The 13,633-nt window shown below is 40.3% G+C and overlaps 1 long non-coding RNA gene across 1 annotated transcript in view; it reads right to left on the bottom strand.

Annotated features, from left to right (window-relative positions):
- Positions 1-3,747: 3,747 nt before the first annotated feature.
- Positions 3,748-13,633, bottom strand: part of LOC147726179 (uncharacterized) — a 78,261-nt gene continuing 68,375 nt past the window's right edge. The window contains exon 2 of the long non-coding RNA XR_015309270.1: positions 3,748-8,635. This is a non-coding gene — a long non-coding RNA (uncharacterized LOC147726179). The remainder of the gene's footprint in view (positions 8,636-13,633) is intronic.

The raw sequence follows: 13,633 nt of genomic DNA, 5'->3' as shown, positions 1-13,633 counted from the left end.
TTCTCAGGCAGGTAGTTTGGTTTCAAATAACACCAATTTCTCAGTCACAGAGCAAGATGCTCATAGTTGCCCTTCTTTTTCAAGGGTTTCAAATTCAAGTGTCTAAGACAAACATGAAGGTGCTTTAGTCAATGATAACTTGTTTAGGAAGGCCAGTACATGTGTTTCTAAAGCATAAAAATAAATATGTTTTTTTCATGTATTGATAATTACCTTGCTCCAAAATGTTTTTTTTTATTTAAAGAGGGGAGATGATGTAGTATTATATGTATTTTTTTATATGTTCAAAATGATCATGTTTCTATCTTTGTTCTGTGAAACGTACCTTGTGTTGAATGGCTCTTCGCACATTTTGTGTTCTGGATTGTGAGCAGAAGGTCCACGAGCATTCCATCAATAGTCAACTTTGGAGGTAATTCCTGAGCTCCTTGGCTTACTGGTCGCACTTTGGTCATGGATATATCCTTTTAGCATAAATTCCATTTTAGCCACATCTTCTATTTGGAGCTCTCTTCCTAACATTTCTGAACATGCTTGTAGAGGTGTTTGGTTGGAAAGATGGTGTAGTACATTGTATGTGCGAGACCTATGTAGTTTGAGGTTTAACCACGTGCTTTGAAAATGGTGTGTCAAAGCGCATAGGCATGAGGTGCTGCATAGAGTGGAATAGGCAAAGTAGCTCATATTTCCTTATCAATTTGTATAGATAATTGTCTGCCTATTGCATTTGTAGTGATAGGAAGAGCGTTGTACTTAAGGGAGACATTCAGCATTTAGAGGTGATCATTAATGCTTCTTATTCGTTTTGAAAATAAGCATTTTGATAATCCTTTGTCATTGTAATAAATCACTAAATTAGTGATTCACCATTCTGGGGGTCATTAGGGTGGTTTTCTGCAATTGTTATTTTTTTTTAACTAAAACAGGCAGTACACGTTGTGCATCTTCAGATCTTGAATGACTCTATGTTCACTTTTTGTCAAATCAGTTGACCCATTTCAATGCCTAGCACGTGTAATATCCCATATAGCTACCTAGGAAGCTCCAGGTAGTGCAGAACATTGCAGCTTGGATTTTGAGACATGCCTTTCCGTCTGAGATTTTAAACCATACTCAACGCAATCTGCAGTAAGTAAGCAAGCCACCTTTGAGGATTTTCCACCTCCTGCATGGTTTTGTGCCATGCCATTTGCTATCATACCATAGATGGCTGTGAACTTCCATCTGTAGTCCTCACAGGGTGTACGTCTACTCCCATACAGTGTATTGCATGCATGCACATAACACTGGGTACACAAGAATGGCCCTGCACCCTTCAAGTATTTATCACAATATTTAACAATGTTCCTAGAGATATTCGTATCACAGGCAATTCATAGATAATCAGTTGTTTTCCAGAGAGAAGTCAAATGAATGCTCTTCAGTTTAAAATAAGTTCTTTGTTCAGATTTCTTTATAAAATGGATAGACAGCGCGTTTCGTCCGTTACCGGACTTCTTCAGGGCTTTGATTTCCTCATGGTAATCAGAATTCAAATCTTTATATACTGAAAAAAGCCAGTCAATTTCAAAGAAAGTGGTCTATCTACTCCAAAACCAGATGACCACATGTAGGACAGATTGCGTACACTTGCGGATTTATACTTCGCTTGAACTTAGATCGTTATTTTAAACTGAAGAGCCTTCATTTGACTTCTCTTGGGAAAACAACTGATCATCTATGAATTGCCTGTGATGCGAATATCTCTAAGAACATCATTAAATATTGTGATAAATACTTGAAGGGTGCAGGGCCATTCTTGTGTATGTTGTTGTTGAGGAAGTAGGGGGCCTTTTCCTTTTTCTCACTTATAGGACATAGGGGCTTGTGTTCCAGGCCATTTGCACCTTCATTGCACTAGATATTTACTTGTGGGACTTCAGCACCAGTGCAGGCATCTTAGCCTTGATCCCAATTATTTGCTGTTACATAACATTGGGTGAATGGATGTTCTGAAGGTATGGAAGCTACCTACACCTTCTGAAATTCAGCTGCTGTCTGAGTCCTTTATTGACCCAGTTGTGCTGCAAGGTATTTTTCTCCTTTGATTATACTTGCTGAAGAACTGTAGTTATTTGAACACTGCGTTATAATGATACTCTTTCCTGTGGGGAAAGAAACATGAATTTGAAAATGTAAAAGACAAATATGCTGAAAACCTCAATTTTGTATATTTATATAATGATTCATGAAGAGAAAAAGCACATGAAATGGACAAGTGTTAAAAAATATAAACTTTAGTAAATAGTTTTTTATACATGCAAATCCATGTATCATTTTCTACAGGTTAAAAATTATAACACTTTTGGTATTCTGAATTATTTAAACAAATAGTATTTGAACTATTATCACATAATAAAGACTAAATTAAGGTTTTCTGTACAATAAAAATATGAAAAGGTAAACAAATATTTAACATTGCTTTCATTTAAAAGTGTATCAATATTCAATTTGTTTTGGCCCAGGTGCCTCCTGCCAAAAGAAGTTTTTCCTGCGACTTCATCTTCTGTAGGGTGGGGTCAACGCATAGTACAATCCAGGAAGGTATCATTTTGTCAGACAAAAGGACACAGCAAATTGATCAGTACTAAAAAGCCTCAGGCATCAGCAAATGTGACTCAACAGACGCTAAATGGAGATTGTGAAGTCAGCTATTGCCACAATCTGCCATTTTCATCAATACCTGTTTCATTTCTTCTTCGTGACCTATACATGAAATCTTTCAAGCTGATTTGGCACTCTTTCTTGGCCTTGTCAAGGCTGAGTGTTCCACCACTTACTAGGGAAGTAATATAATTACAGATACCTACATGAGAAAATTGGGTGTCTCATTTTCCCTGGAAAACATAAGTAAATGCCCAATTTAGGAATGACTGCTAAACAAATCTCCAATTTGTGGCGGATTTGCTAAAATCTAGATTTACGTTAGCAGACAGATCTCTAATTTGTGGAGGAATTGCTAAATCCAGATATTCACACAAGATCAATAGTGATAGAAATTCTATCAGCAGACTATCTACCTGATTTCACACTTCCTCTACTATGTGGAAGGTTGTCTATTTTCGCCGTAATTTAGCCAAATGTGTATCTATGTAAAAATATCCTAGTTAAAAACCATGTATCTCAAAAATAGTGTAACAAAAAACTGGAGTTATTTGAAAAACATGCTGGAAATATAAACAATACAGAAATTGAATTAACAGGAATGAAAATAATTGTCTTATAACTAAATTAATAGCCTAATTTCAAAGTGCGGGTCGAAAATACCTTCCCTAAATAATTTTTAGTCCTTCCCTGTTTTGAAACTTTTTAATAGCACCCTGCCACAACACATTTTTCTGATCGCCTTTCGGTAATGCTTTATAATAAAACAAAATTATTTTTTTAGAGCACTCCTGTGTCTGCTGGGTTAACGTTTAAAGCATTTTAGGTTAAGGAGAGTGCCTCAAAAATAGTCACAAACTACGTTTATACCACTGAACTTTGCTGGTTTTTGTAAATCCAGGATAGTCTGACTGTAAAATTACAGTTTTAAATTGTTTTCAAGAAAAATAGTCCTTGTTTTTTTTTATCATGAATTAATATAAAGAGCGAAGAGAGGGGTGGGCAGATAACATGTCATGGATGTAGAATGCATAAGATATTGGCCAGGAATGCTTGCATGCTTTCCTGTTTGGGACATAAAATAGATGTTCAGCAAAGGTTGTGTTATCCTCATTATGTCATTTTATTGTCACATTTCTTTTCCCATGCATCAGTTAGGATTGACAATGCAATTAACGCAATTTGTGAAACATTGGTGTGTATATGTGATGGGGTTTATTTCTGGTATGGTCAACTCAAATAATAATTCTTCGGAGGTAGTTAAAATAGGAGCAGCTACAGCAGGGTTATAATAATTCTTCTAATACATTGTATGGTCTTGGCGTTTAAGTGTTTTCTTATGGAACTAAAAAATATATTGTAGTGCTACTACTCATAAATAAAAATGATTTATTGCACATTATGCGCATTAATGTTATCTTGTACATTTCTTATTGCTATTAGTTAGGTGCAGTTTAATTCAACATTGAGTCAGGAAGACTACTGAGAAATACAGACCTTCTTTGGTCAACCTTATTGAAATTATAAAAACATCCTCATAGAGTGTCTATCACTCAGATTTTGACATGGTTAGGACAGTTGATATTTGGAGTGGTATTAGGGTAAACAAGAGTCTGCATTCAAGTGATCTGAAACCACAATACAATTCAGCAATGGTACACAGCGCTCCTACAGCAAAGGACCAGATAAACACACAAGCACCAACAGAGTTAGCCTGAAGACTACGGCTGAGCAACTGAGATAACATAGGGTCATTCTAAGTTTCCATAGTTGAAGACTGTACAAAATGGAACACCAGCTGAGCAAGCTGGAAGGTGTCTGGAATTATCCAAATGCAATATATCTCCACTGGGACCACCATATCCTTGAAGATTCTATAAAACTTTACTAGCTTAGATCTCTCCACTTAGTCATTTCTTTCTTTCGATAAGCTTCAGATTGAATTATTGCAACTCCTTTGATCTCGATCTCACACACACATATACTAAACATGTTATGTTATGTTACCTCTATAATACCTCTGGTGTAGGAGACTCAGCTGTAGGTCATGCAACAGGCATATCTAGCATGGGATGAATTTAAATACATAATTGCTTTATGGTGGCCTGCATTAATCACGGATTAGTCTTAACACAAGTTATTTTAGTTATATTTCATTTAACACGAAGTTAAAACCATTCACTCCGCAATCAATGCATTACAGATTCAGCCAACATCACACCTCTTAATATGTGCGTCCTGTATGGATGTAACAACTTAGAAGGCACTCTTGACATTCTGATTCAGATTTAAATCCAACAAAAAAAGGAAATTAAGTTGCTTGCATCTGACTTCCTTGCAATGCTACCACTGAAAGGCCTACCTCATCTTCACTATTGTTTGCGGGGATGGAAGGAAAGGTAGCTTTCCCTTGTTGCAGACCTGGCCACCAACACTTTTAAAGTTCTTCTCCTCCCTGGCACCACATACATTGCAGCGAAGAGTGTCATGGAGTTTGGGTGACTTTCATGCGCATTCCTTGTGTACTTCACGTATGCACGACTGATCTTCGATCTCCCCTTCTGATTTGGGGTGATGTTCATTTCTTACCCCACTCACTTTAACTCTGTTTTTCTTAATTTTTCCTTTTTATCCATTGTGTTTGAACTCAGCAACATGTTAAATAGAGCATGTTAGTATGTTAACTAGTTATGCTGAGACTTGTTTGAGTGTTTACTAGAAGTAGGTGCTTTGTTCACAAATGAACTTAATCAGCAACCTATAATTTTATTTATCCTTGCTTTTGCCAAGGCTAACTGTTTTAGGACATACTCCTGAAAAAGAGAATGCCGGCTAATCACCAGATGATCGGTTTGGCAGTAAACATGGCATTGCCACTATATTAATGTGTTTTCTGCCTTACCAGCATCGCTTGTCAATGGCATTGTTTTGCCTACCAGCTCATAAGCAAGGTGTATCCTTTAATTTTTGTATTGTACCTAATATTTTCACCATGGTACAGTTTACCATGAATCCACAGAAAAGATATATCATCAAAACAAATGCCTGTGTGTTTGTAATGCCCTAGATTTTAGGCAGTAGTGCCCAGAATTGACCCATGCCAGATTTTGAGTATATCCACGTGTTTTAAATTTACATATAATAGATATAAATGGCGATCATTCCAATAGGGGTAAGCTGAAAGCATGATCTATATCTATTTTTTCTGGATCCACTTGAGACATCCGTGATCCTACAATATTACCATAAAACAAAATCCATAGGCTGGTGACCCAGTTTATCCCAGTGTTATGCACAGCCCCTAACATGCCCTCAGAGATTCTGTTCCGACAAAGATTCATGGATACTTTTTGCCTTTGACATTTTGATTATACCTTGCCAGGTGTGCCTTGGATGGCATAAATTACAGGGTTTTTAAAGTACAGGGAAATAAAAGAATGGGACCAATTATGATGTACCTCTTCCCGCTTCACCGAACCCCTTTACATTATCATTAGCGTTCTATTGTTTTAGACCGCCTATTCTCCTTCTCAGCTTAAATATGAACAGGATGTCAAGAACTAAATTATCCAAGGTTTCTAGATCCTGTTAGTTGGTTTCTTTTGGGATGAAAGTGGTTTTTATTTTCATAATTTGCTATTTCTGTCTTTATAGGTAAAATGCACTTGATGGTTAAGAAATGCATAAAGTGAACTTTTGAACTACACCTCTTTGGTGCACCAAACTCTGCTAAGTTATAGTGGAACGAATGAACGGGTTGTTGCAGGCAGTCAATAGTCACCAGAGACAAGGGAAAGGCTAGCATCTTTCACACAGTAAACCAGCTCCAAGTTCTCCTTACTCGAGAGCTACAGGATTCAGACCATCGGGTTGAAGATCAATCAGAGATCAATCAGCTAACTCATGTCAAGTATACCACTAGCTATGTTGCCCTATTTTCTTGAAAATGGCCCAGGAAAACGGGAAACATAAAGTGTAAAATGGAACTCTTAAAACAACCTTCTGAATTTGAGGCAGGTGGGAAGACCTGAATATGCAAAGAAAACTTGGGCATCACACAACATAACAGCCTGACTTTCCAAAAGGATAGGCCGGTTAGGTGTGTGACTGTCAATTCATTCAGTATTGAGACTTCCATTCAAACTCACAAAGCCTCTTGGAAGACCTAATCGAAGGCTGGGGCTGCTTCATCAAGGCTCCAAGTAGTTCAGGTGCATATTCCCCTGATGGAAATTAAGGATCTACTGGTATGGAATCGAGCGGAAGTGGAAAGATGCAGAAAGAACACATTAACAGCGAGAAGGACAGAGTTCTGGAAGATTGTTGCTTTGCTACATCCAGTCAGATCTAGTGGAATCAATATAAGTGTCCACCATTATTTATTCACTCACTAATCCACTCACTCATTCACACACGACTCTCTCTCAGTCACTCTACACATATACAAATTTCTATTGCGTGGCGTATCCTTTATGAACTGTCTCTGTATCAACAAAAGTTCTACAATGCGAAGTTCTCCAATGTAGTAAAAATAAAAATAAGGCTTAGGTTGGACGACATTTACAAGGAAATATGAACAACATCTTTATATATAATGTCTCTAATTTATCAGACGTTCAGAAAATGTCTAAATCCTTACACTCAATGCGCAATGACAGTCGAAGTACAGCGCTAGTTGAATTCATGGCGGCTCTCTGTGAAGTTGCAGTACTAATGAATCAAAAAAAGATTTTCTATGCTTCAAACTCATTTCTGAATATTTAGAATTTGAGACCACTGAATTTTGGAAGAAGAGTTGGATGAGCTATCTCACATTTGACGACAAAACAACTAACAAAGTCTCTTTTTGCTTTAATTTCTTTACTTCTATAAGTTGAGGAGCAGGAGTCCATGGTTCAAACCTAAACAATATGACATGTGTTGTTGCTTAAAAAATAAAACACTCTGCATTGGGATAGAAGATCAAATGGTGTAAAGTGTGTCACATCCCAGATGCAATTATGTCTTCCAGCTATGGGGCAGTCTTTATATGTCACAGCTAAATTATAACCCCTTTCTGAACTCTTTTCAGTGTCTCCAAATCCCTTCAAAAACATGTAGAACTTAGTCTCTATGTGCCATGGTAAATGCTGAATCCTATCACCACGATGTCCACTCTAACTCATGGCTGAAGGAGGTACTTCCCTTCACATTTCGTCTGCTCGCCATCGGAGGAAGGGCTGGACGGTGGGCAGGAGGGGGTCCTGCAGGCTTTGCAGAGGATGACGACCAAGACGAGGATCAAGACGGCGATCGCACAGTTGAAGACGATGGCCACCAATGCTCCAGTTGACAGACCAGAACCCATCGCACATCACCGGCCCCGTGAGAAAGAGGTGCTTCCTTTCTCCCCCGAGAGGGTGACCTGATCACAAAGAAGTATCTGTAGTTTCTGACTATGCTAAAAGGAAAAGCTTCAGACGCTCCCAGAGACTGTTTGGAACAATGTACGTCTGTGCGGAATGGTCAACAGAGAGGACGCAAGGAAGGGCACGTCACACTTCCATGGGATCAGTGAGAGGAGGAAACAACGTTTATGGGGAGCAATAGTTTGAACGTGAGTCAGCCTCTGCCAAGACCATTCAGAGTTCAGGAAAGTTTCCATTGAAATCCACTCCGCGTGTTAGACAAGTGTCATATTTGTTAAACTCCCATCCCAGTTTCTTGACTTACCAGATAAAGTTTGAAATGACACATTAAATGTATTCTGGGGTTCCCAAATCTTACAGCGGGATCACAAATGGCAAGAAGCAGGCAACCGATGCTGATGCTGCTTCGCTGCTAACAGACTACAATGAGCCGTCTCCAGAAGTCCAAGGTGATGCTGCGCATCTCTGCGGCCCGTTCATGCAAGGCGGCATCTTAGTGACTGAAGGGCAGGAGTGATGATTTCTCAGGGCTTCAGTCGCAATTTCCAGGGAGGCGTTGTCTGGAATCACTTGGATGTATAAACCTATAGAAAGGTGAGAAACAAATATTCCAGGATTAGGGGATGAATCAAACTTCTTATCAGATCCATAGTTGGTATATACGAGTGACAGCCTTTACCATGCAGCGAAAACCACGCCGTGACTTTACAACGCAGCCTCAACAACAATTGTGTCTTTACCACACATTCCTTTACCATGCAAGTCTTGACAACGACTTGTTTTAGGCAACGCGTTGTTAGACTGGTGTTGGATTTTAAGTACAATACTTTCCCTACTGTTGTGCATATTGAAGTTGGAATAGTAAACTATACTACTCCAAAGTCCAGCGCTTCCCTAAGGCAAGTCGTTGTAATGACTTGCGTGGTAAAGAATGGCCTGGTAATGATGCATTCGTTGTTTAGACCGTGTTGTAAAGGCATACGTGGTAAATGCATGAGTGGTTTCGTCATACAACCTTTGTATTGCACTGTTGATAACATGCCCTATCACATTTTCTTTGCACTTTCCATCGATACTATTCAAAAGGGTATAATTGGTACATTTTGTGATGTAGTAATCTTGTCAGAGGCCCCAGTGGAAGCAAGAGCCAGGGACCTGCCCCAGCAGTCAACAATGGGTATTCCCCAGTTACCCACCCTAATTTTAGTAATAATCCCTCCTCCACCCTTCCTTCCCACTGATATCCTCCCTGGCTCCTCCCACCAGACACCGCCCCTGTTCTTGCCCCAGCTGCTAAGAATGGTGCCAGCGCCTCAGTCCAGTTGCACAGAGCTGTTTGCCACAGCAGCAGGATAGCAACATCCGCTGAGCATCCTACCAAATGAACTAAATCACTAGTGAGTGTAACTTCCTGCAGTAGGCGAATTAGTCCCATGGGATTAGAGTCCGCAATTTGCATGATAAACAAAGATCTCTGCAGCAGGTGCATTTACCTACTGAGTTTTCTGGTTCGGATTAGAACATGTGATTTGCAACTAACACTTAGATCTCTGAAGTAAGTACAATCCTCTCATTCATATTTAAATCTCTAACATAAAACTGCTTAACTAATGCATTCTGTCCTCATCCCTTTCCTGTAACTCTACACCCGTTTATTTGAGCTCTAGTTTTACTCTCCTTTTTGCCTGCAGACTCTTCTTTCTTCGACTTTTCTCCTTCATTTGGTCTTTCACTGCGCAGCTGTCACCAGACTATTATGTGAGGAACGCTAGAGAGAGGCTTTGACTCCGCCGACATGGTGGGATCCCAGAGTACATGTTTTGATTGGGCAGAATTTGTGTGCTTCCACACAAAAAAAAGTGCTGTCCTCCACACAGCTGTGGTCATTTTGCTTATTTATCAGCTGCCTGAGCTTGAACGTTTAGGGGTACATACACGACATTGTAGAGCTATTAAAGTGCCTTATATAACTAGAACAATTATGGAGTTTTTCTCTGGCTGCAGCTCAGATCGGAGCTGGGCAGACATTAACCTACATGGATGTTTAGATCTGGCTTGAAAGTACAACTGTCACCTGATATTTTAAAATTAACTAATATTATTCTAGAGTTCTTTGCTTCATATCTATTCCCATGCTATTTACTGGCAATGCTTCTCATTACCATACAACCGTCTTTAAGGCCAGACCAATTGGCATTGCCAATGCTTGTTCTTTTTTTCATTTCCATTTACGCCATAATTTCCTGATCCATTTTCTAGATCTGGCTCCTTTGATCTGCATTTCTTATTTCCTTTCATCTCTCCACCTCCCTGTCTCTTCTGCTCCCTTTTGACGCTCCGCGTGGTCCTGCTGGCCCAGGAAGTGTAGGCAGCATGCAGAACCACTCCATGTCCTAAACCCAGGAAAGTAAGTGCTGAAGGCAGTAACAACTAGGGAGTCTCCAGCTGGAAGGTGGGAATCATGTCCCTATTACTTACCCGGGATCTGAATTACTCAGAGTCGAGGCTTCATTATTCCAGCCTTTAACCTGGAGGTGACTCTACTCAATAACAAAGAAATTCATTTGCCTGCTCCTATCTCACTCCCAGCCCTAGGCTGGAACTTCCTGCCTGTCATGACCACTTCCTGAAACACCAAAATGGCAGGGAGGCAAATCTGAGGGAGGGCAGGAAATGAAGAAGGGGGGATCCTCAAAAGCAAATTTATGATGATTAAAAATGTATCAGGCATGTCCCAGGTGGCAGTGCAGCAAATGCTATGTGAACTTACACTCCTCAGTTTTGCCCATGAGCCTGGCATCCTCCTGGTAGATCTGCCTTCAGGAGGTCCAGGATGAGGCAACCAGTGGATCAACATGGAAACAGAAGGCATTGCCTCCTTTCCCTTGCAGACCAAACTTTACAAAGTTAGCGTCAGTAGAAAGAAAAAAACAGGGGTTCGTTGGAGATACAAAAATATCTCTGAGCATTCAACTAGCGCAATAAGGTGTTGTCAGTAGACACAGGATCTGGACAAACAATATTCACACAATCTTTCTGGGAAATGAGACGTTTTGAATAAAACTCTGGATAATAGGAAGGACCAGGCTATAAACCATTTTCCCCGAAAATACTAAAGGTATGGTTTATATCAGAGATGAGTACTAAACTCTTCCACCCGCTGAGGCGAGGTAATAGCTACAAAAAAGCGTCTTAGCAGATAAGCGAGCTAAAAGGATGAAAACCAAATGGTAAAAAGGAACTTACAGCACAAGGCTAAGGGGAGATCCCAAGATGGAACCTGTGCAGAAGAGAAGACACCAAAGGAGCAAGCTAGGAGAGATCAGGCATAGAAGAATAGAAACCCCAATAGCAGCCCACTGCACTCTGAAAGTGGATGACGCTAAACCCAAGAGGAGTTTGTGCAATAAAAACTCAAGAATTTCCCACTGCTCAAAATCCCCCAGGTGGAGACCTAACCACAATAAACTTAAATAATCCAGTGTTTGACATAACAATGTATGGTGGAAAGACAACAATCCAGGAGACCGCTTAACAGCATACTAACCAGAGGCGGCTCAAAGTCCAGACCAAAGGTGAAGATGATGTAGAGCCTGGATCAGGAGGAGGTAAAGATTAAGATGAGGGGCATACGGGCAATACCCATGGAGTACTAACAACCTGGTCTAAAAGAAATTTACCCCTGGAAGTTCAAAGTCTAACTGGAGCTTCCAAATCACTTTTACCTTTTTTGGACTGAACTTTTTTCACTACTTTAGATAAGACAGAAATGACATTCATAAGCCTCTATGGCCAAGTTAGAGACAGTGGCGGCTCAAAGTCCAGACCATAGATGAAGATGATGTAGAGCCTGGATCAGGAGGAGGGAAAGGCGGAGAGATGAGGGGCATACGGGCAATAGCCATGGAGTGCTAAAAACTTGGCCTAAGAGAAATTTACCCCTGGGATTTCCAAGTCAAACTGGACCTTCCAAAATCACTTTTACCTTTTTTGGACTGAATTCTTTTCACTACTTTAGGTATGATAGGAATGTCATGCATGAGCCTCCATGGCCAAGTTAGAGACAGTGCCTACACTCTCCAGGTCTGGGGACATGACATACCAAGCAAAACATAGGAAGAAGAACATCACCCAGGAGATCAAAGAGATCTGGAAGAGAAGTCCCCCACCTTGCACATATTTTAAGAAATACCTTCTGGTGATGACAGAAATAAACCGAAGAGGATACGGTGTGACTAAGGATCTCAGTACGGCTGTTCTTCGTCACCAAAGGATACGCTGCCCTCCATAATAGCAGATGAGAATCTGCTCGTAGGAGAATTTTCTGAGCCTTTTGAACTCTACTGATGGTTGATGTAGACCCTGGACACCTGATCACCTATCCTCACTATCAGATGAGGACCATCCACCTGGAGAACTAAGATTTGGAACTGGAAATTCCCTCCAGCTGGAACAGCTCATAGGCTCTGAAGGTGACAACTGATTCTGAGTTGCCAGGTCCTGCGAAGTAACTCCCTACCACGTCAAAGTGAGATGTCTTCAGAAAACCATAAGCAACTGGGGACGATGAGCTCCCCTGCAACATATGTTCCTTTGGCCAACCAGTAAGCCTGGGAGGCCCTCAAGGAGCTGTTACAGTCTTGAGAGGCTGAATAGCAATGAGCCAGGAGGTCATTCGCCAGGACCTTCAGATGGAATCGAACCCTTGGAACCAAGAACATTGGGGGTTCCATGAAACCACAAAGAAGTAGCCAGGGCTGTACCAGGGCAAGATCCTCTGCAGCAAGAATGTCAACTGAGCCTGGAGGTCCACCAGCGAATCTTCTGGCAGGAACACCACCACCACGTCAGCAGAAGAAGTGGGGAACATTAAATCTTGTGAAAGCAGCCGGTGTGACTTTAAGTCTTTATCCAGGAATCTGAAATCTGGCAATGGTTGACACCAAACAGGAGGCTTCCTGCACCTTGGACAAAAGAGAATCAGCCGGTCAACTAAGTAGGGGAAATCTCTGATGCAAGTATTATACTGGGGAACCCACAAGCACGACAGAGATGGATTGAACATGTAACATAATAGGACAAATAATCAAGGCTTGTCAGTGTCTTGTCATTTTTTGTACTCCACGACATATCATCGATCCAATTTGCTTTCAAATCTTGGCTACTGTTTTACAACCACGAAGAGGAAGACTGCGGGAGACACCCAGAGAGAAATATGGTGGTAGAACAATTGCCGACATGGCTCTTAAAGAACGAATTAATCTTGCATGCGTTCTATGAAAATATATTACAATATGTACATGGATGAATAGGAAGAGAATATGGCTTCTAGAAAGTGATCTCTAAGAGCTTATATATTGAGTAAAGAAGCAACGGAAATTATAATATTAATCATTTTGGATGATCAGTAGATGTCGGAGAATCAGCAGGGCGGCGCATAAACAATTCCTTTGCTACATTATTATTACATGGCTACCCTAGTTACGGGTTTATACTGGAAATTATATTTTGAAGATCAACATTGGTATGAAAACATCAGGAATGAAAATGGTGTAATAAATTAGAAGGAAGATGGTTTGAGG

This window comes from Lissotriton vulgaris, chromosome 3_1 (assembly GCF_964263255.1).
Source record: "Lissotriton vulgaris chromosome 3_1, aLisVul1.2, whole genome shotgun sequence".
Taxonomy (NCBI): domain Eukaryota; kingdom Metazoa; phylum Chordata; class Amphibia; order Caudata; family Salamandridae; genus Lissotriton; species Lissotriton vulgaris.
Note: the sequence above shows the minus strand (reverse complement) of the source record. Positions and strands in the feature narration are given on the sequence as shown.